The sequence below is a fragment of the Zingiber officinale genome, chromosome 7A, assembly GCF_018446385.1.
Source record: "Zingiber officinale cultivar Zhangliang chromosome 7A, Zo_v1.1, whole genome shotgun sequence".
Lineage (NCBI taxonomy): Eukaryota > Viridiplantae > Streptophyta > Magnoliopsida > Zingiberales > Zingiberaceae > Zingiber > Zingiber officinale.
Genome location: NC_055998.1, coordinates 140,921,101 through 140,940,814, shown reverse-complemented (window position 1 = coordinate 140,940,814; position 19,714 = coordinate 140,921,101).

Sequence of the window (19,714 nt, the reverse complement as noted above, 5' to 3'; positions counted from 1 at the left end):
GATGTTGATTTGTATAAACCAGCACTAAAATAATGTTGGTTTCTACAAACCAACACCAACGCTAATTTGAAACAAGCATCAGCCCGTATCACATTGGTGATGTAACTTTTACAGTAATTGTTGGTACTACACAAAATAGAACTATTAATATTGACTTTAAAACAAATATAACTATCAATGCTACTAATAATGTCCTTCCTTTTCCCAATTGAATTCAGTATCATTAGATGAATGATTTCATTTTCTTAGACTTAGACCCCCTATTCAAATAACTAGAAACAATAATTTGTAGTTCACTCATAAAGGAACTATCATTGTCAACCTTATAAAATACTATAAGGGAAATATTTTAGGTTTATAAAATAAAGACATAATATATAGAATTTGAGTTTAGCAATATTAGATGTAATGGGACAATTATTCAGATAGGAGATGACGAGTTATCTGGACCACAAAGCTTTAAATATTTAGGATCATTTTTGTAAAACGATGGAAAGATTGAGAGTGATGTCTTACATAGGATATAAGCAGAATGATTGAAATAGAGAAGTACGTCAAATGTTTTATGTGACTGTAAAATACCTTTAAAATATATAAGAAAGTTATATAAAACCGTAAATAGACTTGATATGTTATATGGAACTGAATGTTGGACTATAACTCGACCACATGAGTAGAAGATGAGAGTTGTAGAGATGAGGATGTTAAGGTAGATGTGTGAACATACGAGAATGGACAAAATAAGAAATGAGAGCATTAGAAAGAAAGTCAGAGTTACATCTATTGAAAAAAAATTCTGAGAGACACATTTAAGATGGTATGGACATGTACTTAGAAGACCAATAAATACTCCAATTAGGTTATTGAAACTATGACAAACGAGGAAGAGGAAGACCAAAAAAGACTTGGTTAGCAATAATAAAATAAAATAAAATTTATTTAAATATAGATGATGATATAGTAGAAGATAGAGTTCAATGACATAAAAGGATTCATATAGCCGACCCTATCTAGTGGGATAAAACTTGGTTGGTATTGTAATATAAAAAAATATAGAGTAATGATCACCATTACTATCCCTAACAAAAAAATGTCATCAAAGATTAACCTCTAAATATTCCTGATATTAATAAAATAATCAACATTATTAAAACTATAATTATTAATACGATTCCAACTAGGAATTTTTTTCTCCATATCGTTTAGAATAGGTTGTTCATTTTATATCTGTATGTCTAGTACTACCAACACTATTGATCCGGCAGTAAGAATGGGGGACCCACTTTCTGAAGGGTCTTAGCTTGAGAACCGATGAAGGGCTGACTAAGCGGTCAATGGCCGAGCCGATCAGCCGGGTTGGTCCGAGCGGAGTTAGAGATAACCCATCCATGGGGTTGGGTGTCCGACGCCAAGGCAGGAGGATCGAAGGGCCGACCGGGAGACCGAACGGCAGGGGCCAAAGAGCCGAGCGGGCAACCCGCCCGGACAAAATAAGGGCGAGGGGACAAAAAGGTGGCCGAGCGGCCTATGCGCTCGGCTCGGGATATGGGATATCGGTAGAAGCATGTCTGATGATTAGGCCGTACACAAGATCGCACGATGGAGGATCTTGCCGTCACATCATGGAGAGGTTGATACAGTAGCAGTATGGCCTCAGGGACGCCTTTTCTGACGGATCCATATCTAGGCATGGCCCTTCTGACAGACCCATGTCTGGGCATGGTCAAATGCAGGTGATTGCTTTGATTGGCGCGCCCAGGCTTCGAGGGGTCTATATAAGGCCTCAATTTCTTCACCGGAGGTATACGTCTTCATCTTGAGGCTACCTTCTTGTCATTCCTCGCTGACTTGAGCGTCGGAGGACCGTCGGGGAACACCCTCCGGCTCGGTTTTGTTGCAGTTTCGCGAGCACTCGAGGATCCAGCAGCGCCACGTGCCCGGCGTCCGTTGACTCAGCGTTCGGAGAGGATCAAATTGGCGCCGTCTGTGGGAGCGCTCCCGCATCCGATCGGAGACAATGGACGAGGCTGGGCGACAACACACGGTGGCGCTTTCAGCGAAGAACTACGCCCTGGTCGAGATAAGGGCCGCCAAACTCATGGAGCAAAACAAAAGCATCCGCCGAGCGAGTGAGCAACAAGCAACATCTGCGTCTCATGGCCGAGCGGAAGCACCGTCGCATTCCATCGGGCCTTGTTTCGCACCCAAGTCATACCGGCCGAAGAGATAGAGGATCTTCCTCGGATGAAATGCCAAGGCGGGATGACAGGAAGGGGAAAGCTCCCGAGCGGACTCTCCCGAGCGGATCAATCGCCAATTTTCGGAGGTTATCCTACGAGACCCTCCGCCCAAGCACTACGTGCCTCGACGATCGGCGAATACAATGGAACAACGGACCGGGATGATCATCCGGGTAAGTTCGATAACTCTGCACCACGTACACGGATGGAGTAAAGTGTAGAGTTTTCCTTACCACCCTCTGGGATCGGCTCAGCGGTGGTTTCAAGGTTCTGGACGGATCCATCACGAGCTTCAAGGAATTCGAGCGGCCTTCCTCCACCACCGCGATGGTCGGCTATCAAAAGACAAGTGTCGACATTCGCCATCAAGCAAGAGCCGAAAGAATCGCTCGAGGCTATATTCTTCAACCAAGTTGCGATGGATATCCCAACGACCACATCGGAGCGATGATGAATGCCTTCACGCAAGGCCTTGTGGATGGGGACTTCTTCCGGTCGCTCATCCGAAAGCCGCCCGAGATTATGATCACATGCTACATCGGACCACGAATATATAAATGTGGAAGAAGCGCAAGCCGCTTCGGAAAAAGGAAACTCCAGAAGCGCTGCTCATGCCGAAGCAAAGACACCGCACCACCCAGGAGGACCGAGGCGAAGCAATTCGATCCCTCACGTCGGATCGCACGTACAAGAAGTGGCTGCCGCTCCAAGCCAAAGAAGAGGTGGACCCTATGTTCGCAAATTCCACCAAACGGATACGCACAACACGGGATTGCCGAAGCCTTCCCTTTGTGTCCAATCTGTTCGTGAAAGCCGAGCGGCGGTCGCCTCCCATCGGCGGAGGCGTGGGACTCATGAAGGCCGGACCCGCACCGGGGCGACACCAGACACCGATCGGCACCGATCCGAGGCGGGGAGAATCGCGGGCGTCTAGAGAACAGTCACGACCGTCCGCTCGGGAGGAGGAAAATAGAGCAATACCCGGGGCGAGATCAGCGTTATTGCTGGTGGGCCGGGAGGAGATTCAACCGAGCCGAAGGCGGGCGTCCGTCATTGCAGATCCACGTGGTCGTGCCCAAGAGCGGGCAAGTAGGCGGAAATCACTTCGGACCGGGGACTTAGAAGGAGTTGAAGTACCCGACGACGCTTTGCTCATTAAAGCGGTAATAGCAAATTACACCATTCACCGCATATTTGTTGACACGGGAGCTCGGTCAACATCATATTCAAGAAGGCGTTCGATCGGTGCAAATTGAGCCGTTGCCCATGACAACCCGCTCTACGGGTTTACGAATGTAAGTTCGGTCGGACAAATTCGGTAGCCACCTCAGGGAGAAGAGCCGCTCGGAGGACCGGGATTAACCCGTGGTGGTCGACTCTCCCTCATCCTACAGCGTCATTTTGGGACGGCCGGCCGGCGAATTCCAAGCGATTGTCTCAACCTTCCATCGAAGATAAAGTTCCCGTGGAGGACAAAGTAGGAGAAGTGCGGGAAGATCAGCTAGTCGGTGCTATATAGAGATGATCCGGGCAGAGGCTTGTTCCGCTCGGAAGGCTCCCGAATTGAGGTACACGCCATAACCGAAACCTCCCGCTTTAATTTATGATGAAAAGGTGGAAGTCCAGATCCATCCGACCCGATCGGAGGCCACGACTTTTATCGCCTCTGATCTGGGGGAAGAACAGAAGGAGAAGCTGATTCAATGCCTCCAACGAAATCATGATGTCTTCGTTTGGTCGACACATGAGTTACCTGGAATTTCGCCGAGCCTAGCGCAGCATGAATTGCATGTCCGACCGGACGCTCGACCAGTGAAGCAGAGAAAAAGGGACTTCAGCGCCGAGCAGAATGCCATTATTCGGGCGGAGGTGGAAAAACTTCTGAAGGCCGGCCACATACGCGAGGTGCAGTTCCCGAGCTGGCTGGCCAACGTAGTCTTGGTCTCCAAGCCGGGCGGCAAGTGGAGGGTCTGCATCGACTTTCGAGATTTAAACAAGGCATGCCCCAAGGATTTTTATCCTCTGCCCCGGATAGATCAGTTGGTGGACTCCACGGCCGGCTGCGAACTAATTTGCATGCTTGATGCTTACCAAGGATATCATCAAGTACCGCTCGCCCGAGAAGACCAAGAAAAAGTAAGCTTCGTAACGGCTGACGGCACATATTGTTACAATGTGATGCCGTTCGGATTGAAGAATGCCGGAGCCACCTATCAACGCTTGATGAACAAGGTTTTCAAGGAGCAGATCGGGCGGAATCTGGAAGTTTATGTGGACGACATTCTTATCAAATCCGTCCGAGCGGCCGATCTTTTCAAGGATATGGAAGAAACCTTCCGAACGCTGCGCAAATATGGAGTCAAACTAAATCCCCAAAAGTGTCTGTTTGGAGCCAAAGGAGGGGGTATATAGTGACCGAGCGGGGAATTGAAGCAAATCCCAGCAAGATTAAAGCACTGCAAGACATGCCGCCCCCAAGAAATACAAGAGAAGTGCAAAGGTTGACCGGTCGGATAACCGCTCTATCGAGATTCATCTCCAGAACCGCCGACCGGAGCCTGCCATTCTTCAAGATCCTGCGCAAGGCTACTAAATTCCAGTGGGATGAAGAATGTGACCGAGCATTTGAAGAGTTGAAGACATATCTTAATTCTCTACCAGTGTTAGCCAAGCCGGTCGGGGGTGAGTCACTTTATATGTATCTGTCGTCAACTGAGCATGCTGTAGGCTCAGTGAGGGCGAACGACGAAGAACAGCCGGTGTATTTTCTAAGCCACATTTTAAAAGATGCTGAATCTCGTTACACTGGGCTCGAGAAGTTGGCCTTTGCTTTAGTTCTAGCCGCTCGGCGCCTGCGACCGTATTTCTTGGCCCATACCATTATTGTCCGGACGAACAGTCCACTTGGAAGAGTGCTGTTGAATCCAGAAGCGTCCGGACGGCTTATCAAGTGGACGACAGAATTAAGTGAATTTGACATCCAATTTCAGCCCCTCGGCGATTAAAGCCCAATCCTTGGCTGATTTTGTGACCGAAGGCCAGAGGCGGAAGCTATGTGGAGAATATGTGGATGGATCCTCCACTCGGCTTGGAAGTGGGATCGGAATATTACTACTCTCACCTCAGGGAAGAAAAGATGCACCTATCCGTCGGCTAGATTACAAAGCTACTAACAACGGCGGTAGTGAGGCCCTCATGGCGGATTGCGGCGGCGGCATGTGGGAGCGGCTCGGGTGACACTCTATTCGATTCACGGTTGGCCGCTCGGCAACTTTCCGGCACCTTTGAAATCAACTGTGCGTTCGGCTCAAACTCTACGCTGAGGCCTTTGAAAAACTCAAAGCTACTTTCCAAGAGGTGCTTATTCAGAAGATCCCGAGCGGAGAACCAGGCGGTAGATGAGTTAGCCAAACTAGCGAGCTCAACGCCGGTCGCCGTTCAGCAACCAATTGAAAACGCTACTGGTGGCGCATGTCGATCGGATGCAAGGCCTCACATTTCCAAGTAGTGGAGGACACCTATTATAGAATTCCTCCGTTGGGCACCACACCATCCGATGAATATGCAGCCCGGAAGAAGAGCCGGTTGGTTCACACTCATCGGAGATCGACTTTACAAGAAAGCTTTCTCGCGCCTTTTGAAATGTGTAAGCTCGGAGGACTCGACCTACATCCTCCGGGAAGTACATCAAGGATCATGCGGGGTCATCCGGGGACGCTCATTGGCCAAGAAGATCCTCTTGGCCGGATACTTTTGGCCAACCTTACAAACAGATGCCGCTCGGACAATATCTACATGCCTTTCATGCCGAAGTATCACAACTTCTCCCACCGACCGCAGAGGAGATGAAGGCATCAACCATCTCATGTCCGTTCGATCAATGGGAATGGATATTGTGGGTCCATTTCCGATGGCGGCCGGGCAGAGAAAATTTTTACGTGGCGGTAGACTATTTCTCCAAGTGGGTGGAGGCCGAGCCATCACTGAACAAATGGTTAAAAAATTCATCTGGCAACACATCATTTGTCGGTTCGGCATCCCTCGCCGACTAGTGTCTGACAACGGGCGGCAGTTCACAGGGAAGATGTTAGAGGATTGGTGCAGAAGCTACGGCATTGAGCAACATTTCACGTCCGTAGCCTATCCTCAGAGCAACGGTCAAGCTGAAGTCGCCAACCGGGAGATTCTTCGTATTCTGCGCGCTCGGCTCGACCATTTGGGAGGGAGTTGGCCGGATGAAGTGCCGAGCGTCTTGTGGGCTATCCGAACGACGCCAAAAGAAGGGACGGGAGTCACACCGTTCCATTTGGTATATGGCGGTGAGGCTGTCATACCGGTCGAAGTCGGCGTTGAGTCAGCCAGGATCACAACGCCGAACGGAGAAACATGGAGCTGGACTTGGTAGAAGAGGAGAGGGCAAAGGCGTCCGTTCGGTGATGGCATACCGTCGTGGATGAAGCAAAACTACAACCGTCGCGTAATTCCCGGATCGTTCCAAGTCGGCGATCTTATCGGAAGAAAGCCGGTCGGCGACGTCGGCAAGCTTGAAGCTCCATGGGCGGGCCCTTTCAAAATCATCGAAAAGCTCAGCTCGGTATTATCTGGAGGATGAGGACGGACGGTAGGCCGAGCGAACCACCTCCAGCCTTCAGGCGGGGTGAAAGGTGTATCACTGTAAATCACCCTGTGTATTTCATTTTTCGACTAAATACTTGAAATGCAGAGATGAAAAGTCAAAAGAGCGAATATAAGGCATTATCATCGTACACCGAAGGCCCCCGAGCCGATCGGCCGGGAGGTTTGTATCCGAGCCGGGAGCTCGAGACCGAAGACCCCAGGCCGTTCGGCCGGGCTGCGTATAGAATATAAGCAGCATTCGAAACCGAAGACCCCAGGCCGTTCGGCCGGGCTGCGTATAGAATATAAGCAGCATTCGAAACCGAAGACCCCGAGCAGTTCGGCCGGGCTGCATACCAGTGTGGCAGGAAGGAAACCAAAGCCCTGCGCTGCTCAGGATGATAGAGGGAGGTTATTGCCTGGAGCGAAGGCCTGAGCCGGTCGGCCAGGTATATGGTTTTCCGAGCCAAGTGCTCGACAACGAAGGCCCCGAACCGCTCGGCCGGAGGTATACGGATCAAATTGGCGCCAAACGCTCTAGCAACGGAAGCCCCGTACCATTCGGACGGATATAAATTATCCGAGCCAAAATGCTCGGAGCAGACCCTGAGCCGTTCGGCCAGGAGTACGTTCTTGGGTAAAAGGGGCATAGGGATTATCCGAGCCAAGCACTCGAATAGGGAAGGCCTCCCTGCCGATCAGGTTCGCAAGCGAATGACCCGTGCTGTTCGGCCGGGCATAAATATTGTTCAAGCGCGAGATATGAAGGCCAAGGTCGCTTGACCTGGTAAGGAGTCAACCTCGAAGGCCGTCTAGCCCAGACGTTAAACCGTAGAGACGAGCCGGCGTCTATTGTAACACCCCAAATTTCATGATTTAGAGTTCTAAAGGACCTTATTAAAATCTAGAAATGTTTTAGAAAAATTCTAGAGATTTTTAGGAATTTATAGAGTATTTTTATGCAATTTTTGGAGTTCGTTTGATATTTTTACCAAGAGGAAGAAGTTTAAAAAAAAGAAGAAGAAAGAAAAATGTTGAAGTTGGGTTTTGAACCCAAGACCTCGGGCTTGACCCGAGTCTTAACCGAAGTCAGCCAACCAACTGAGCTAAGCAAGTTTTGTTTAATATATGGAACAAATGGTATTTAAAGAATTAAAGAATAGTTGGTAACAGAAAAATAATTAAAAGGGGGAAAAAGTGCGCAGCGGAGGATTCGAAACCGCAACCCTTGATTTGGTCCAAACATGGCTGACCAACTGTTCCGCGGTTATTTCATGAATAGATAAGAACATGTAATATTGTTAAGTTATAAAAGGACAAGTTAAGAGGGGGTTAAGTTATTTTCTTTTCTCTCCCGTAACCTAATTCCTTCGCCCTTTCCTCTCTCGCGCGCGCGACGGCGTCGGCGATCTTCGTGAGCGAAAACGAAGCCGAGGAAGCTAGGGCTTCTCCGACGAGCACCCCTCTCCGTGGAGTCTTCGTACCATCGGGCCCCTCTCGTCAAGAAGGAAGTCGGGAGCACGAAGAAGAGCCGGGATTGGGAGCTCACCCGAACCCTAGAAGCACTAGGAGGTTTCTCCTTTGGCTGTGAGTCAAGGAAACGAAGGTAAGTCGCTTACTCACCTGCAGTAGGATAGCTCCGGACTTCTATTTCTTTGGTGTTCCAAATTTGTTCTGAGAAGAAGGTTAGATTAGGGTTGCTGCCGTGACCTTCAAAGGAAGATTAGATTGTGTTTTTGTGTGGAGCACTATCTGGATTTCAATTGAAGTTCTTATGAATTTCATGTATGCCCTATGGTTTATGGGGAGTTTATTTTCCTTGTTTTCTTCATGCGAGTAAAGTTATAGATTAATTAGAGTTCCTTTATTTGTTATGGGAAGGATTCTGTGCAGGGATTTTAGTTAAAGGATGGTTGGTGTTACTTGCTGTTTGTATTCCTTATGATAGATTGTGAACAGAGTGGATTTTGAAATATTTTGAGCACGTTCCAACTATGACCTCTTAGTTGCTAGTATTTTCTATCTGGTTTACATACTGATTTGTGGGTGTTTTTAATTTAGTTTATTGGGTTATTAGTTCAGACATGGTGAGCATATCACTAAGGTTTCACTATACTGGGCGTGCACAAAATGAGGACTCAAATGATGACATATATGTTTAATTTTGAGCTCCTAATGTCTTTATACAAGTTTAGTTTTAAGTTCATATGCTTTGTTTGCATGAGCTATAGACTTGACCGTATAGTTCCTTGTTCTAAACTAATGCTGCACATGTAATGCTGTAGATAAGTATTTGAGACGAATAGCCTTAGTTTTAGTTTCTTTTTACAGCGTGAAATTCAACATTCTGCATTTTAGTTTGTTTTTGTGTTGAATTGTTGAGCAGGAATAAATCCTTTCGAAGATATTATGCGGGTTAGATTAGGTCAAGAAAGGAGATTAGATTTTATAAGAATAGTATGCAGATTTTATAAGTATAGCATGCAGATTTTTATAAGTATAGTATGCAGATTTTAGATAAGCTTAATATGCAGATTTTAGTTAAGCTTAGCATGTAGATTCATGTTAAGCTTTGTATGCAGATTTTTGTTTAAGCATTTTTAGAATTTGTTTAAACATTTCAGTTTTGTAAGAAGCATTCTTTTATAAGAAAAGTATAAGAAAGATAAAGAAGAGAAAGAAAAGGCCGAGGCCTTAAGTAGATCCTAAAGTCGAGACTTTAGGGATTTTTAGCACACAAGGTGCCTATTAAAATGCCAAGGCATTAAAAGAAGAAGTAATTAAGATTATAAATATTTTACTTTTAAGAAGAGGCTAGTACCCGACATCCAAGAGCTTGTCGTTAAACAAATCCAGGTGTCCAATTCCGAGGTCTTGGCCCTGGTAGACCGAGGTCTGCTCTTTTAGGATTGGTGGCTCGCTACCCCAACCTATTAGGGAACGCGCATAAGATGGTACTACGCCTGGGCCCAAGAAGAAGTTGATTATTATTTTGAAGTATTATAAGTATAAGCTTTTGAACTAATAAAACAATGTGTTTACAAAAGTTTACGAGCATTAAAGAATAAGTTTAAATAAGTGAAATAAAAGAATAAGTTTTTAAGTAAGTTTAATAAGAATCAGAAAGTGTTTAGAATTCAGTAAGTTAAATTCTTTATGCTAGCATGATAGTATAGACTTGTCTTACATGTTTAGCCTTTCAGTATGTTTCTTTACTATTAGAAGAGTATGAGTTAGCTTACTGTTATTTGCTATTTATGAGCATGAGTAGCTTTACATGTTAGCATTCAGTTTTAGCATGTTTTTATTTATATACATGCACATCGAGTTTTTGTGAGTTAGATAGCGCTTACTAAGCAAATTTTGCTTATAGACTACACTTCCTCTTACTGCAGATACAGGAAAGGAAAAGATATAGAAAGGAAGGCGACAAGGAGGTGATCGAGGGATGTGTGATGCCAGGACTATGGAAGCCTTGGGACTTAGTTTAAGAATTTATTAAGAACATATTAGATGAATCATTTAGTCTTCCGCTGTTAGTTAACTGTATGTTTTTATTTTGTTTCCGTTATTTATTACTTGCATGCTTTGATTTCATTAAACTGCGTGGTGATGTTATTCCTTTTGGTTGTGAAAATATATGTTCCAGCCGCCTGTGGCTGAGTATAGTTTGTTTGTATTGTTGATTTGGTCACCGGTACAGGGGAGACTCTGTCGAAATTTTTCGATAGGGTTTCCATGTGATTTTTAATCATACCGGTTAAGTAGAGTTAGTAGTTAAGTAACGGTCATCCTTAGAGAGTAGTAGTAGTAAGAAGGGTGGTCGTTACATCTATAAACCCTCCGAGCGGAAGACCGACGAGCACCGTCGTTAAAAATCGAGAGACGTGCCGGCGTCTATAAACCCTCCGAGCGGAAGATCGACGAGCACCGTCGTTAAAAATCGAGAGACGTGCCGGCGTATACTCCGCACCGACGAGCACCGTCGTTAAAGATCGAGAGCCGCGCCGATCGGCTATAAACATCCGCGCCGACGAGCACCGTCGTTAAAAATCGAGAGACGTGCCGGCGTCTATAAACCCTCCGAGCGGAAGACCGACGAGCACCGTCGTTAAAGATCGAGAGCCGCGCCGATCGGCTATAAACATCCGCGCCGACGAGCACCGTCGTTAAAAATCGAGAGACGTGCCGGCGTCTATAAACATCCGAGCGGAAGACCGACGAGCACCGTCGTTAAAAATCGAGAGACGTGCCGGCATCTATAAACCCTCCGAGCGGAAGACCGACGAGCACCGTCGTTAAAGATCGAGAGCCGCGCCGATCGACTATAAACATCCGCGCCGACAAGTACCGTCGTTAAAAATCGAGAGACGTGCCGACGTCTATAAACCCTCCGAGCGGAAGACCGACGAGCACCGTCGTTAAAGATCGAGAGCCGCGCCGATCGGCTATAAACATCCGTGCCGACGAGCACCGTCGTTAAAAATCGAGAGACGTGCCGGCGTCTATAAACCCTCCGAGCGGAAGACCGACGAGCACCGTCGTTAAAGATCGAGAGCTGCGCCGATCGGCTATAAACATCCGCGCCGACGAGCACCGTCGTTAAAAATCGAGAGACGTGCCGGCGTCTATAAACCCTCCGAGCGGAAGACCGACGAGCACCGTCGTTAAAAATCGAGAGATGTGCCGACGTCTATAAACCCTCCGAGCGGAAGACCGACGAGCACCGTCGTTAAAGATCGAGAGCCGCGCCGATCGGCTATAAACATCCGCGCCGACGAGCACCGTCGTTAAAAATCGAGAAACGAGCCGGCGTCTATAAACCCTCCGATCGGAAGACCGACGAGCACCGTCGTTAAAAATCAAGAGCCGCGCCGATCGGCTATAAACATCCGAGCGGAAAAATGAATATCAAAGTAAGACCGTGGAAACTACAAATATTAAAAAATTCAGGCCCGATTGGGAGTTGGCCCTTCGATACTCGGCTTTGTGGACTTCACGCAGGCAAGATACGTGCAAAGTGAGTAGGCTACCTAGCTCGGACCCTATGCAATGTGCAAAGCCGATCGGATGCGTGAAGGAGAACCCTTAAGAGCAGGACTAACTCTAAGTATCAACGTTAAGCAAACAGAAGAATATTATGGACAATGAGTAGGAAAACAAACAAAGGAGCAGCGTTTCTTTAAAAGAAGAATTATGCCGAACGGCACGCACAAAAATTTTACATCCGCCGAGCGGATGAAATACAGAAGGTACTCGAAATAACCCGCCTCACTCAGGGTCTTCAAAGCTGAAGAAGGCGTCAGGAATATCATCAATCATGGCCGCCAGGTCGGAAGCGGGAATATGCATTCCCTCGGGAAGGTGGCCCCCTTTCTTCAAGTATGTCACGGTGACCTTGACCGCTTCGGCGAAAGTGGAAGAGACGTTGCCACCGAATTTTAGGCCGAACCTCTCCGAGTGGAGGTATTCCTGGCGCGCGGCTGCTAAGCGGCTCGGCTCACCCTCTTTATATTTTCTGAATGCCGCGCGGGAAGCGGTTAAGGTGTCTTGAACAGCCTTCAAGTCCACCTCGGCCTTTGTGCGCTCCGCCGAACGGATCTCTCGCTCGGCATTCAGCTCGGCCTCTAGCTTCTTAGACTGCTGATCTAGGGCCCGGACTTCGACTTTCATTTTATCCAGATCAGCAATCGCTCGCCTCTTCCGGCCACTGGCGCGCTTCACGTCCCCGTCCCGCTTCTTCACCAAGTCTTGGTCGGGCCACCTCCGCAGCCAGATCGGCAGCCTTCTTGTTCGGCCTCGAGGGTTTGTTTCTCCCGCTCGACGGACCCCCGACAATTGAAGTTTTTCAGGAGACCCTCCCTCGGCTAGCCGACGGCTAGTGGCGATTTGCTCAGCCCAACTGTAAGGAAATAATGAAATCAGGAATCAAATAGTGGCATGGAGCAGAAAGAAAAATGAATAGTGGCCTGCTGCATGTTGTTGTCGCTGAGCTGCTTGGGCGTCATGAGGGCTACTGAGCGTCCTCAAAAGCTTGCAAGAGGACCCGTCAAGGTTATTTCGTGAACGGGGCTTGAGGGCCGATCGGCGGAAAATATTCCTTCGATGGGAATCGGAGGGTGGTCTTGATGGTTGGGTGGCCGGCCGGCGCTTCCCCAGCCGAGGACTCCCCTATGGTGGAAGTTTCACCAACCGATGTAAGCGGCGAGTCCGGGAGGAGAGTCGGTGGGCGCAGAGGCGATGTCACAGAGTCCCGATCTGCGGCAGGCGTGTGATCGGACGTAACGCCGATCGGCTCGTGTGGTTCCCCTCTTGGGGTGGCGGAGGACCGGAGTCTCTTCGACGTTTTCGCCGATCCGGCCTGGGGGACTCCCAGCTCGGCGGGAGCCGAGGAAGCAGATCCGCCTCAACCTCCGTTGAAGCGGATGGGGCAACATCTGTTTGGGGACCGCGCCCCCCCTCTCCGCATCCGCCGGGCGGCTGGGGGTGGCCGCCTCGATCTCCACGGCCTTCAGTTTCAGATGAGCGGTAGCTTTGGAGCGCCACATGACTTCAGCTGCAATAGGAGAAATTAAAATCAGTTAGATAAAAAAGGTAAAGGGAGTAAAGAGTCTCTTACCCATACGGTAGGGAAGATTGGCCCGAACGGGAGATAACCCAAAAATATGTAACACCCCCTTGAGCAGCAACTGGTCGATCTTGTATCGCTGACCAGACAACCAATTCGCTGCATGAAGATAGGCTGGATTGCTTCTGAACTTGCCGAGCTCCGGCTGAGTCGGCACAGCGGTCTGCCATTTGGTTCGAAATGTCGGCCGCTCGGGAAGTCGGATGTAGAAGAAAAATTCCTTCCAGTGCTTGTTGGAGGTCGGCATATTATCAAAAAATTTAAAGCCTATTCTACTCTGGAAAATGAAAGTGCCCAACTCGGATTGTTTGGGGTAAAAGAAGAAGTGAAATATTTTGGGGTCAAGTGGGATACTATGCAGCTTAAAGAGGACAACCACCCCGCTCAGCAACCTAAAGGAGTTTGGCACAAGCTGGCCGAGCGGGATGCGGAAATAATTACAAACCTCCAAAATGAATGGATGGGTAGGAAATCTAAGGCCGCCCTGGAATTGGTCTAGAAAAAAGCAAATGGTGCCGATCGGCGGGTTATGGGGCCGATCGGACGGGTTGGCTATAATTATTTCGTGGTCATCAGGGATCCCATACGTCCGAACAAGACGCCGAGCGCCCTCTTCATCAAACCGACTCTCCATGGTCATATACCAAGGGCCATAAACACCAACAGCGGGCTCAGAGGAGCTTGCCACCTCGGAGGAGCAATAAGAGGGCAAGAAAACAGAGGAACGGGAGCGAAAGAGGCGAAATGAGCAGGGAAAACCTAGTAAGTGAAGGAAGAAGACTCACTGAGAAGGAAACGGGCGGAAAAGATTAGCCGGAAACTGGGACTGGATCGTCGGGGGAGGCAGACGGAGGAAGCACGAGCAAGCACACGGCGAAGGGAGAAGACGGAAGCTTTATATTGCCAGGGTTGGTTGGCCTCCGCCGTCGGATGCAGGTCACGAAAGACGAGGCCTTCATCCGACCGTCTATTTCGAAGCAATCGCGTCCCATCGTACTAAGCATCGCCGCCACGTGAGAAGAGCCACGTGTCGCCTTGCCACTAGGCGCAATTAATGCGCGTCATACCGCGCATGCTGCGACTTAATGGGAAGGATTTACGCGATTTTCGAGAAGATTTAAGCAAGCAAACGTCCACGTTGAACAACAAGGCATCCGAAACGAAGAGCCGAGCGGCTGAATCCGGCATAAGGGCCGAACGGCTAAAAGGAAGATTATGGAAGCGGCTACCGCCCGCTCGGACACATATAGTCCAGTCAGTCGGACTCACTGCCTCCTTCGACTAGACTTGAAGGGAAGGCAAGTGATCCGGCAGTAAGAATGGGGGACCCACTTTCTGAAGGGTCTTAGCTTGAGAACCGATGAAGGGCTGACTAAGCGGTCAATGGCCGAGCCGATCAGCCGGGTTGGTCCGAGCGGAGTTAGAGATAACCCATCCATGGGGTTGGGTGTCCGACGCCAAGGCAGGAGGATCGAAGGGCCGACCGGGAGACCGAACGGCAGGGGCCAAAGAGCCGAGCGGGCAACCCGCCCGGACAAAATAAGGGCGAGGGGACAAAAAGGTAGCCGAGCGGCCTATGCGCTCGGCTCGGGATATGGGATATCGGTAGAAGCATGTCTGATGATTAGGCCGTACACAAGATCGCACGATGGAGGATCTTGCCGTCACATCATGGAGAGGTTGATACAGTAGCAGTATGGCCTCAGGGACGCCTTTTCTGACGGATCCATATCTAGGCATGGACCTTCTGACAGACCCATATCTGGGCATGGTCAAATGCAGGTGATTGCTTTGATTGGCGCGCCCAGGCCTCTTCGAGGGGTCTATATAAGGCCTCAATTTCTTCACCGGAGGTATGCACGTCTTCATCTTGAGGCTACCTTCTTGTCATTCCTCGCCTGACTTGAGCGTCGGAGGACCGTCGCCGGGACACCCCTCCCGGCTCGGTTTTGTTGCAGGTTCGCCGGAGCACTCGAGGATCCAGCAGAGAGCGCCACGTGCCCAGCGTCCGCTGACTCTTGGTTCGGACAGGATCAACTATCTATTGATTTACTTGACTCACACCTATATTCTATCTTCTCGTTGGAAAATACAAAATTCCATTGCTATTTGATCATAGAAATACCTCCTATTTAATGAAAATACAAAAAATTTGATGAATGATCATTTGACCTTAACTATCATAATTAAACATACGAATCTAAGCATTATAATTGTTAACTAACGAGGAATAAGTATTAAAATAAAAAATTATCTTTTTGTGGAAATTTAAAATATTATTTTAATATATGATAGAATCTTTTTCTCAACTTTTGTCTTTAATAGAAAGACACGACTTTTCGCATATGATGTATAAAATACCACAAAATTCAAACCAAAAAATTATGAAATGTTTCTATTTCAATAAATAAACAATTTGTTCTCATTTCTCAATCTCATTTATCATAGTAAACTACTAATGGAACTTACTCTATAATATAATTTGAAATTTAAATTTGTTTGAATAATTTCTCTAAGTTATAAATTTAAGTTAAAAGAAGAAGTTCTATTTGCTCAATCAATTATTCCCCTATAATCTTTTCTCTCTTTTTGTTTGTCCACAACTTCCTGTCAATCTAAACAAAAGAGTTCTAGTTTGACATCCTTCCCTTGTATTCTCTTTGTTTGTATATCTATTACAAAGAATAGGATACAAGTAATGAATTCTCGGCATCCTGCAAAACGAAAAAAGTATAAACAAAGCAATAAAAAGGGTTTGGAGATTTTTTATTGATCCACACACACACACAAATTTGGCACCTTTTACCAACTTGATGTTAAGAAATCCCCGCACCTAGAAATTCATTTCTTATAATTAAACCTTTTCAAACAGTTTCTTTTTAAGAACAAAAAAAAACCAAGAGCGTATTGTAGATGGCAGACACATGACATCTCTAGTATAATGGTCAGGGGTCAATTTTTAAGAACTGACAACTTGGATTTACCCCACCATGTACCGAATGTCTGTGTATCTGTATTTACCTCCCTCCATATCTATGGGGCCGACATTAGGGGGTTGTTAAAGTAGTGAATCTACTTTTTTTTAAGAACCAAAAAAACTTGTACCAAAATAACAAATGCAAACAAGAATAAACGTTGGACCCGTAATGGGTCTCGAAGCACTACTTTTGCATCTCACTAACCAAAGCCTCCCACATTGGGATTAGTTGTTGGTGGTGTAAGTAACATGAGATAGTTTTGATGTGGTCAACCAAGTTCAGTTAAGTCTTGTTGTATTTGATCTTTGTGTCTAAGTGTGCAGGAGCTTAGGAACACAAGAAGTTGAGCGGAAAACGCAGCTAGCGAGAAAGGTGACACTGGAAAGGAGCTGACGAGCTTTGTGCATCCGAGGGATGAGATGCTGCGAAAGAGTAGACCGGTGGATGAGAATAACGTATGTGGCGTTCGATGGACGAGGAGCCGAGAAGGAAGTCTGCTCGAGAAGAAGGTCAGAGTTGGGTTCGGATAAGCTCAACTCCAGTTAGTCGGAGAATCACCCAAGTGAAGAGATCAACTACTAAGGAGCTAATCTGCCACTTAGAAGGTGCCTTCTAGCCATGGAAGGCACCTTCGTACGGATAAAATTTGAAGGTGTTTTTCACCGTCAAATAAGATTTTTTAGGAGCTATAAAAAGGCTCCTAGAGCTAGGAAAGAAACAACAACTGTAACTACAACTCTTGTACTCTTTTCTAGTATATTTCTTGAGCTATCAACATTTGTAAGAGGCTTCTCCACCTGGAATGAAGGAGATCTACTAGTGCTTTTCACTGTCTTTGATTAACAACTATCTAAGCTGTAACCAAGTTAATTATGACATTCTTACATTTTTTTAAAGTTATTTAGTTCAGTTTTATTATTATTATTGTACTACTAATCAAGTCCAAAGGACGAGAAGGGGTTAGTTTTAATTTTATATGCAATTCACCTCATTTTGCCAATCTCATTGCGTCAACAAGTGGTATTAGAACTAGAACATCTTAGAAGGACTAACCACTGACTGAAGCATCGAGACGATGGCCGGATCGAGCATCTACTCGTCGAAGTTCAAGGGAGAATTCGCGTTATGGATTTGGACTATCCCAACTCCCGAGTCCAAAGGAGTCCAACTCTTCTTCCTCTGCCATCCCAACTCCCGAGTCCAAAGAACGAGAAAGGTCTTGATTTATTTTTTCAGACTATTCAACCCCCCTTCTAGCCGATCTACCCGGACCTACAGTGCCCACGTAGGTTGTTGCCCATCGTCGCTCTAGGTAATTGTGTAGGGTATTAAAATTATATATATTCAAGTGCCGAACATTGATCTTGTCTGAAATCGAGAAAGATGATGCGTTGGTTGAGTGATTTTAATGTTGATCGTGCGAAAGCTTCGAGCTAGAGGAAGATGACCCTGAGCGGTCCTCTGTGTCAAAAAGGAATGTAAAGGGAAGAAAACGTCAGCAATCGGGCCAGGGAGGGGTCCCCGACACAAGCACTCCGACGCTCAAGTTATGTGGTAGGGAGAAAATGAAATGTGATGAACAATATAAATGAACAATACACTCTAAGTTTGTAGTCTTGCGTATTGCGTCAATGAGACCCTTTATATAGTGCTAGTTTTTCTTTGTACATGAACATCGATGTATTTCCAAAAAATGACCAATTATTTTGACAACTTTTCTAAAATGGACCCATCATTTTTGTGCTTTGTGTGATAGAAGTTTTCACCGTACAAATTATATAGGGAATATTTCTTTGATTTTCCAACAATGATTACACAAAATACAAAAAAGAAATATTAAGTCATTGGGCTAATGAGCCATTAATATGCTGCAAAAGGTTGGAACCGCCAACCTAGCGGCCCCCTCAACCCGGCCCCACAAGTATGAGAGGGAGTAAATCACGGTGAATACGGGCCCAGCTATGACATGGCGGTCTCAGGTGTTTAGCACGGACAGATATTGATGTTATCGCATTTGCTGCCGCAGACCCTCGACCTCTCGACTCATGCTGCAAGAATCCATGTCATAACCAGTTGATCCCGCCCGTGGGGGCCTAATGAGCCATTAATATGCTTTGATGGTAGGTCGATCGAGTCCCCTCTAATGTCCAATAGGACCTCATTCTCGGAGGAGATCGGGTCGGCTAAGGAATGTTGACCATCTTGAGGACTTGACATTCGCTCGGACAAGGAATCCAGTCAAACACTAGTACGTCTAGTATATTCGATCAGACCGAGAGAATTCGGTTCTAAATTGAATTAAGACGATTTGAAATTCTATCGAGTCGGGGACTTGGGATCTGATCTAATAAAAAGTCCAATCAATTAAACTATTCGACCAAGTCATACAATCATACTAATCACGAGTGTTAATTTTTTTTTTAACTTTAACCACTACATCAATGAATCTTCTTGATTTCAAGACTAACTTCGGGTACGTATATTATTTGCATTATCACACCTAGTGTCACATTTACCAAAGCTCTCTTTCATGAACGAGTTTCTCTTACAGGTTTTTACAATTTCTATATTATATTAATTATGTCCATAATTGTTATAATAATTTTAAAATAAATATATTTTTAGATATTTTTTTTTTTATAATATAGTTTCTATTTGTTCTCTGTTAATTTGTTAATCCAGGTGAGTTATTATGTTTATTTTTAACTTTGTTTTATGTGAAACTATAATGTAATTGCCCTTCTTTTGAATAACGACCATTAATAATATTAATATATTAAAAGGATTCCAAATATCTAAAATATTTAATAATATCTATTTATTCGATAATGTTTTATATATATCAGTAAATAATACGATTAAATTAATATTTTTGTAATTCATAATAAACAAATATTATAAACTAATTTATTTTTATTTTGTTTAGTCTTCCATAATTTAAAATATGCATAAGGGATTTTATAATAATTTTAAGTAGGGATAAATATTCAATTAATTCAATTAATTTCATATTAATATTATATAATTTTTAATTATTTTTTAAAATAAATTTGATTAATTCTATGTTAATCGATATAATTTATTTTTAATTTAATTCGATTTTAACAAAACTTTAATTTGATTCCATTCAATTAACCAATATTAAATTAATTTTTAATTAATTCAATTATTTTATATACCGAATTAATCGAATATTCAACTTTAATTTTAATCATATTTTGAATTTGAATTCCAGGGTCGAAACAGAAAAA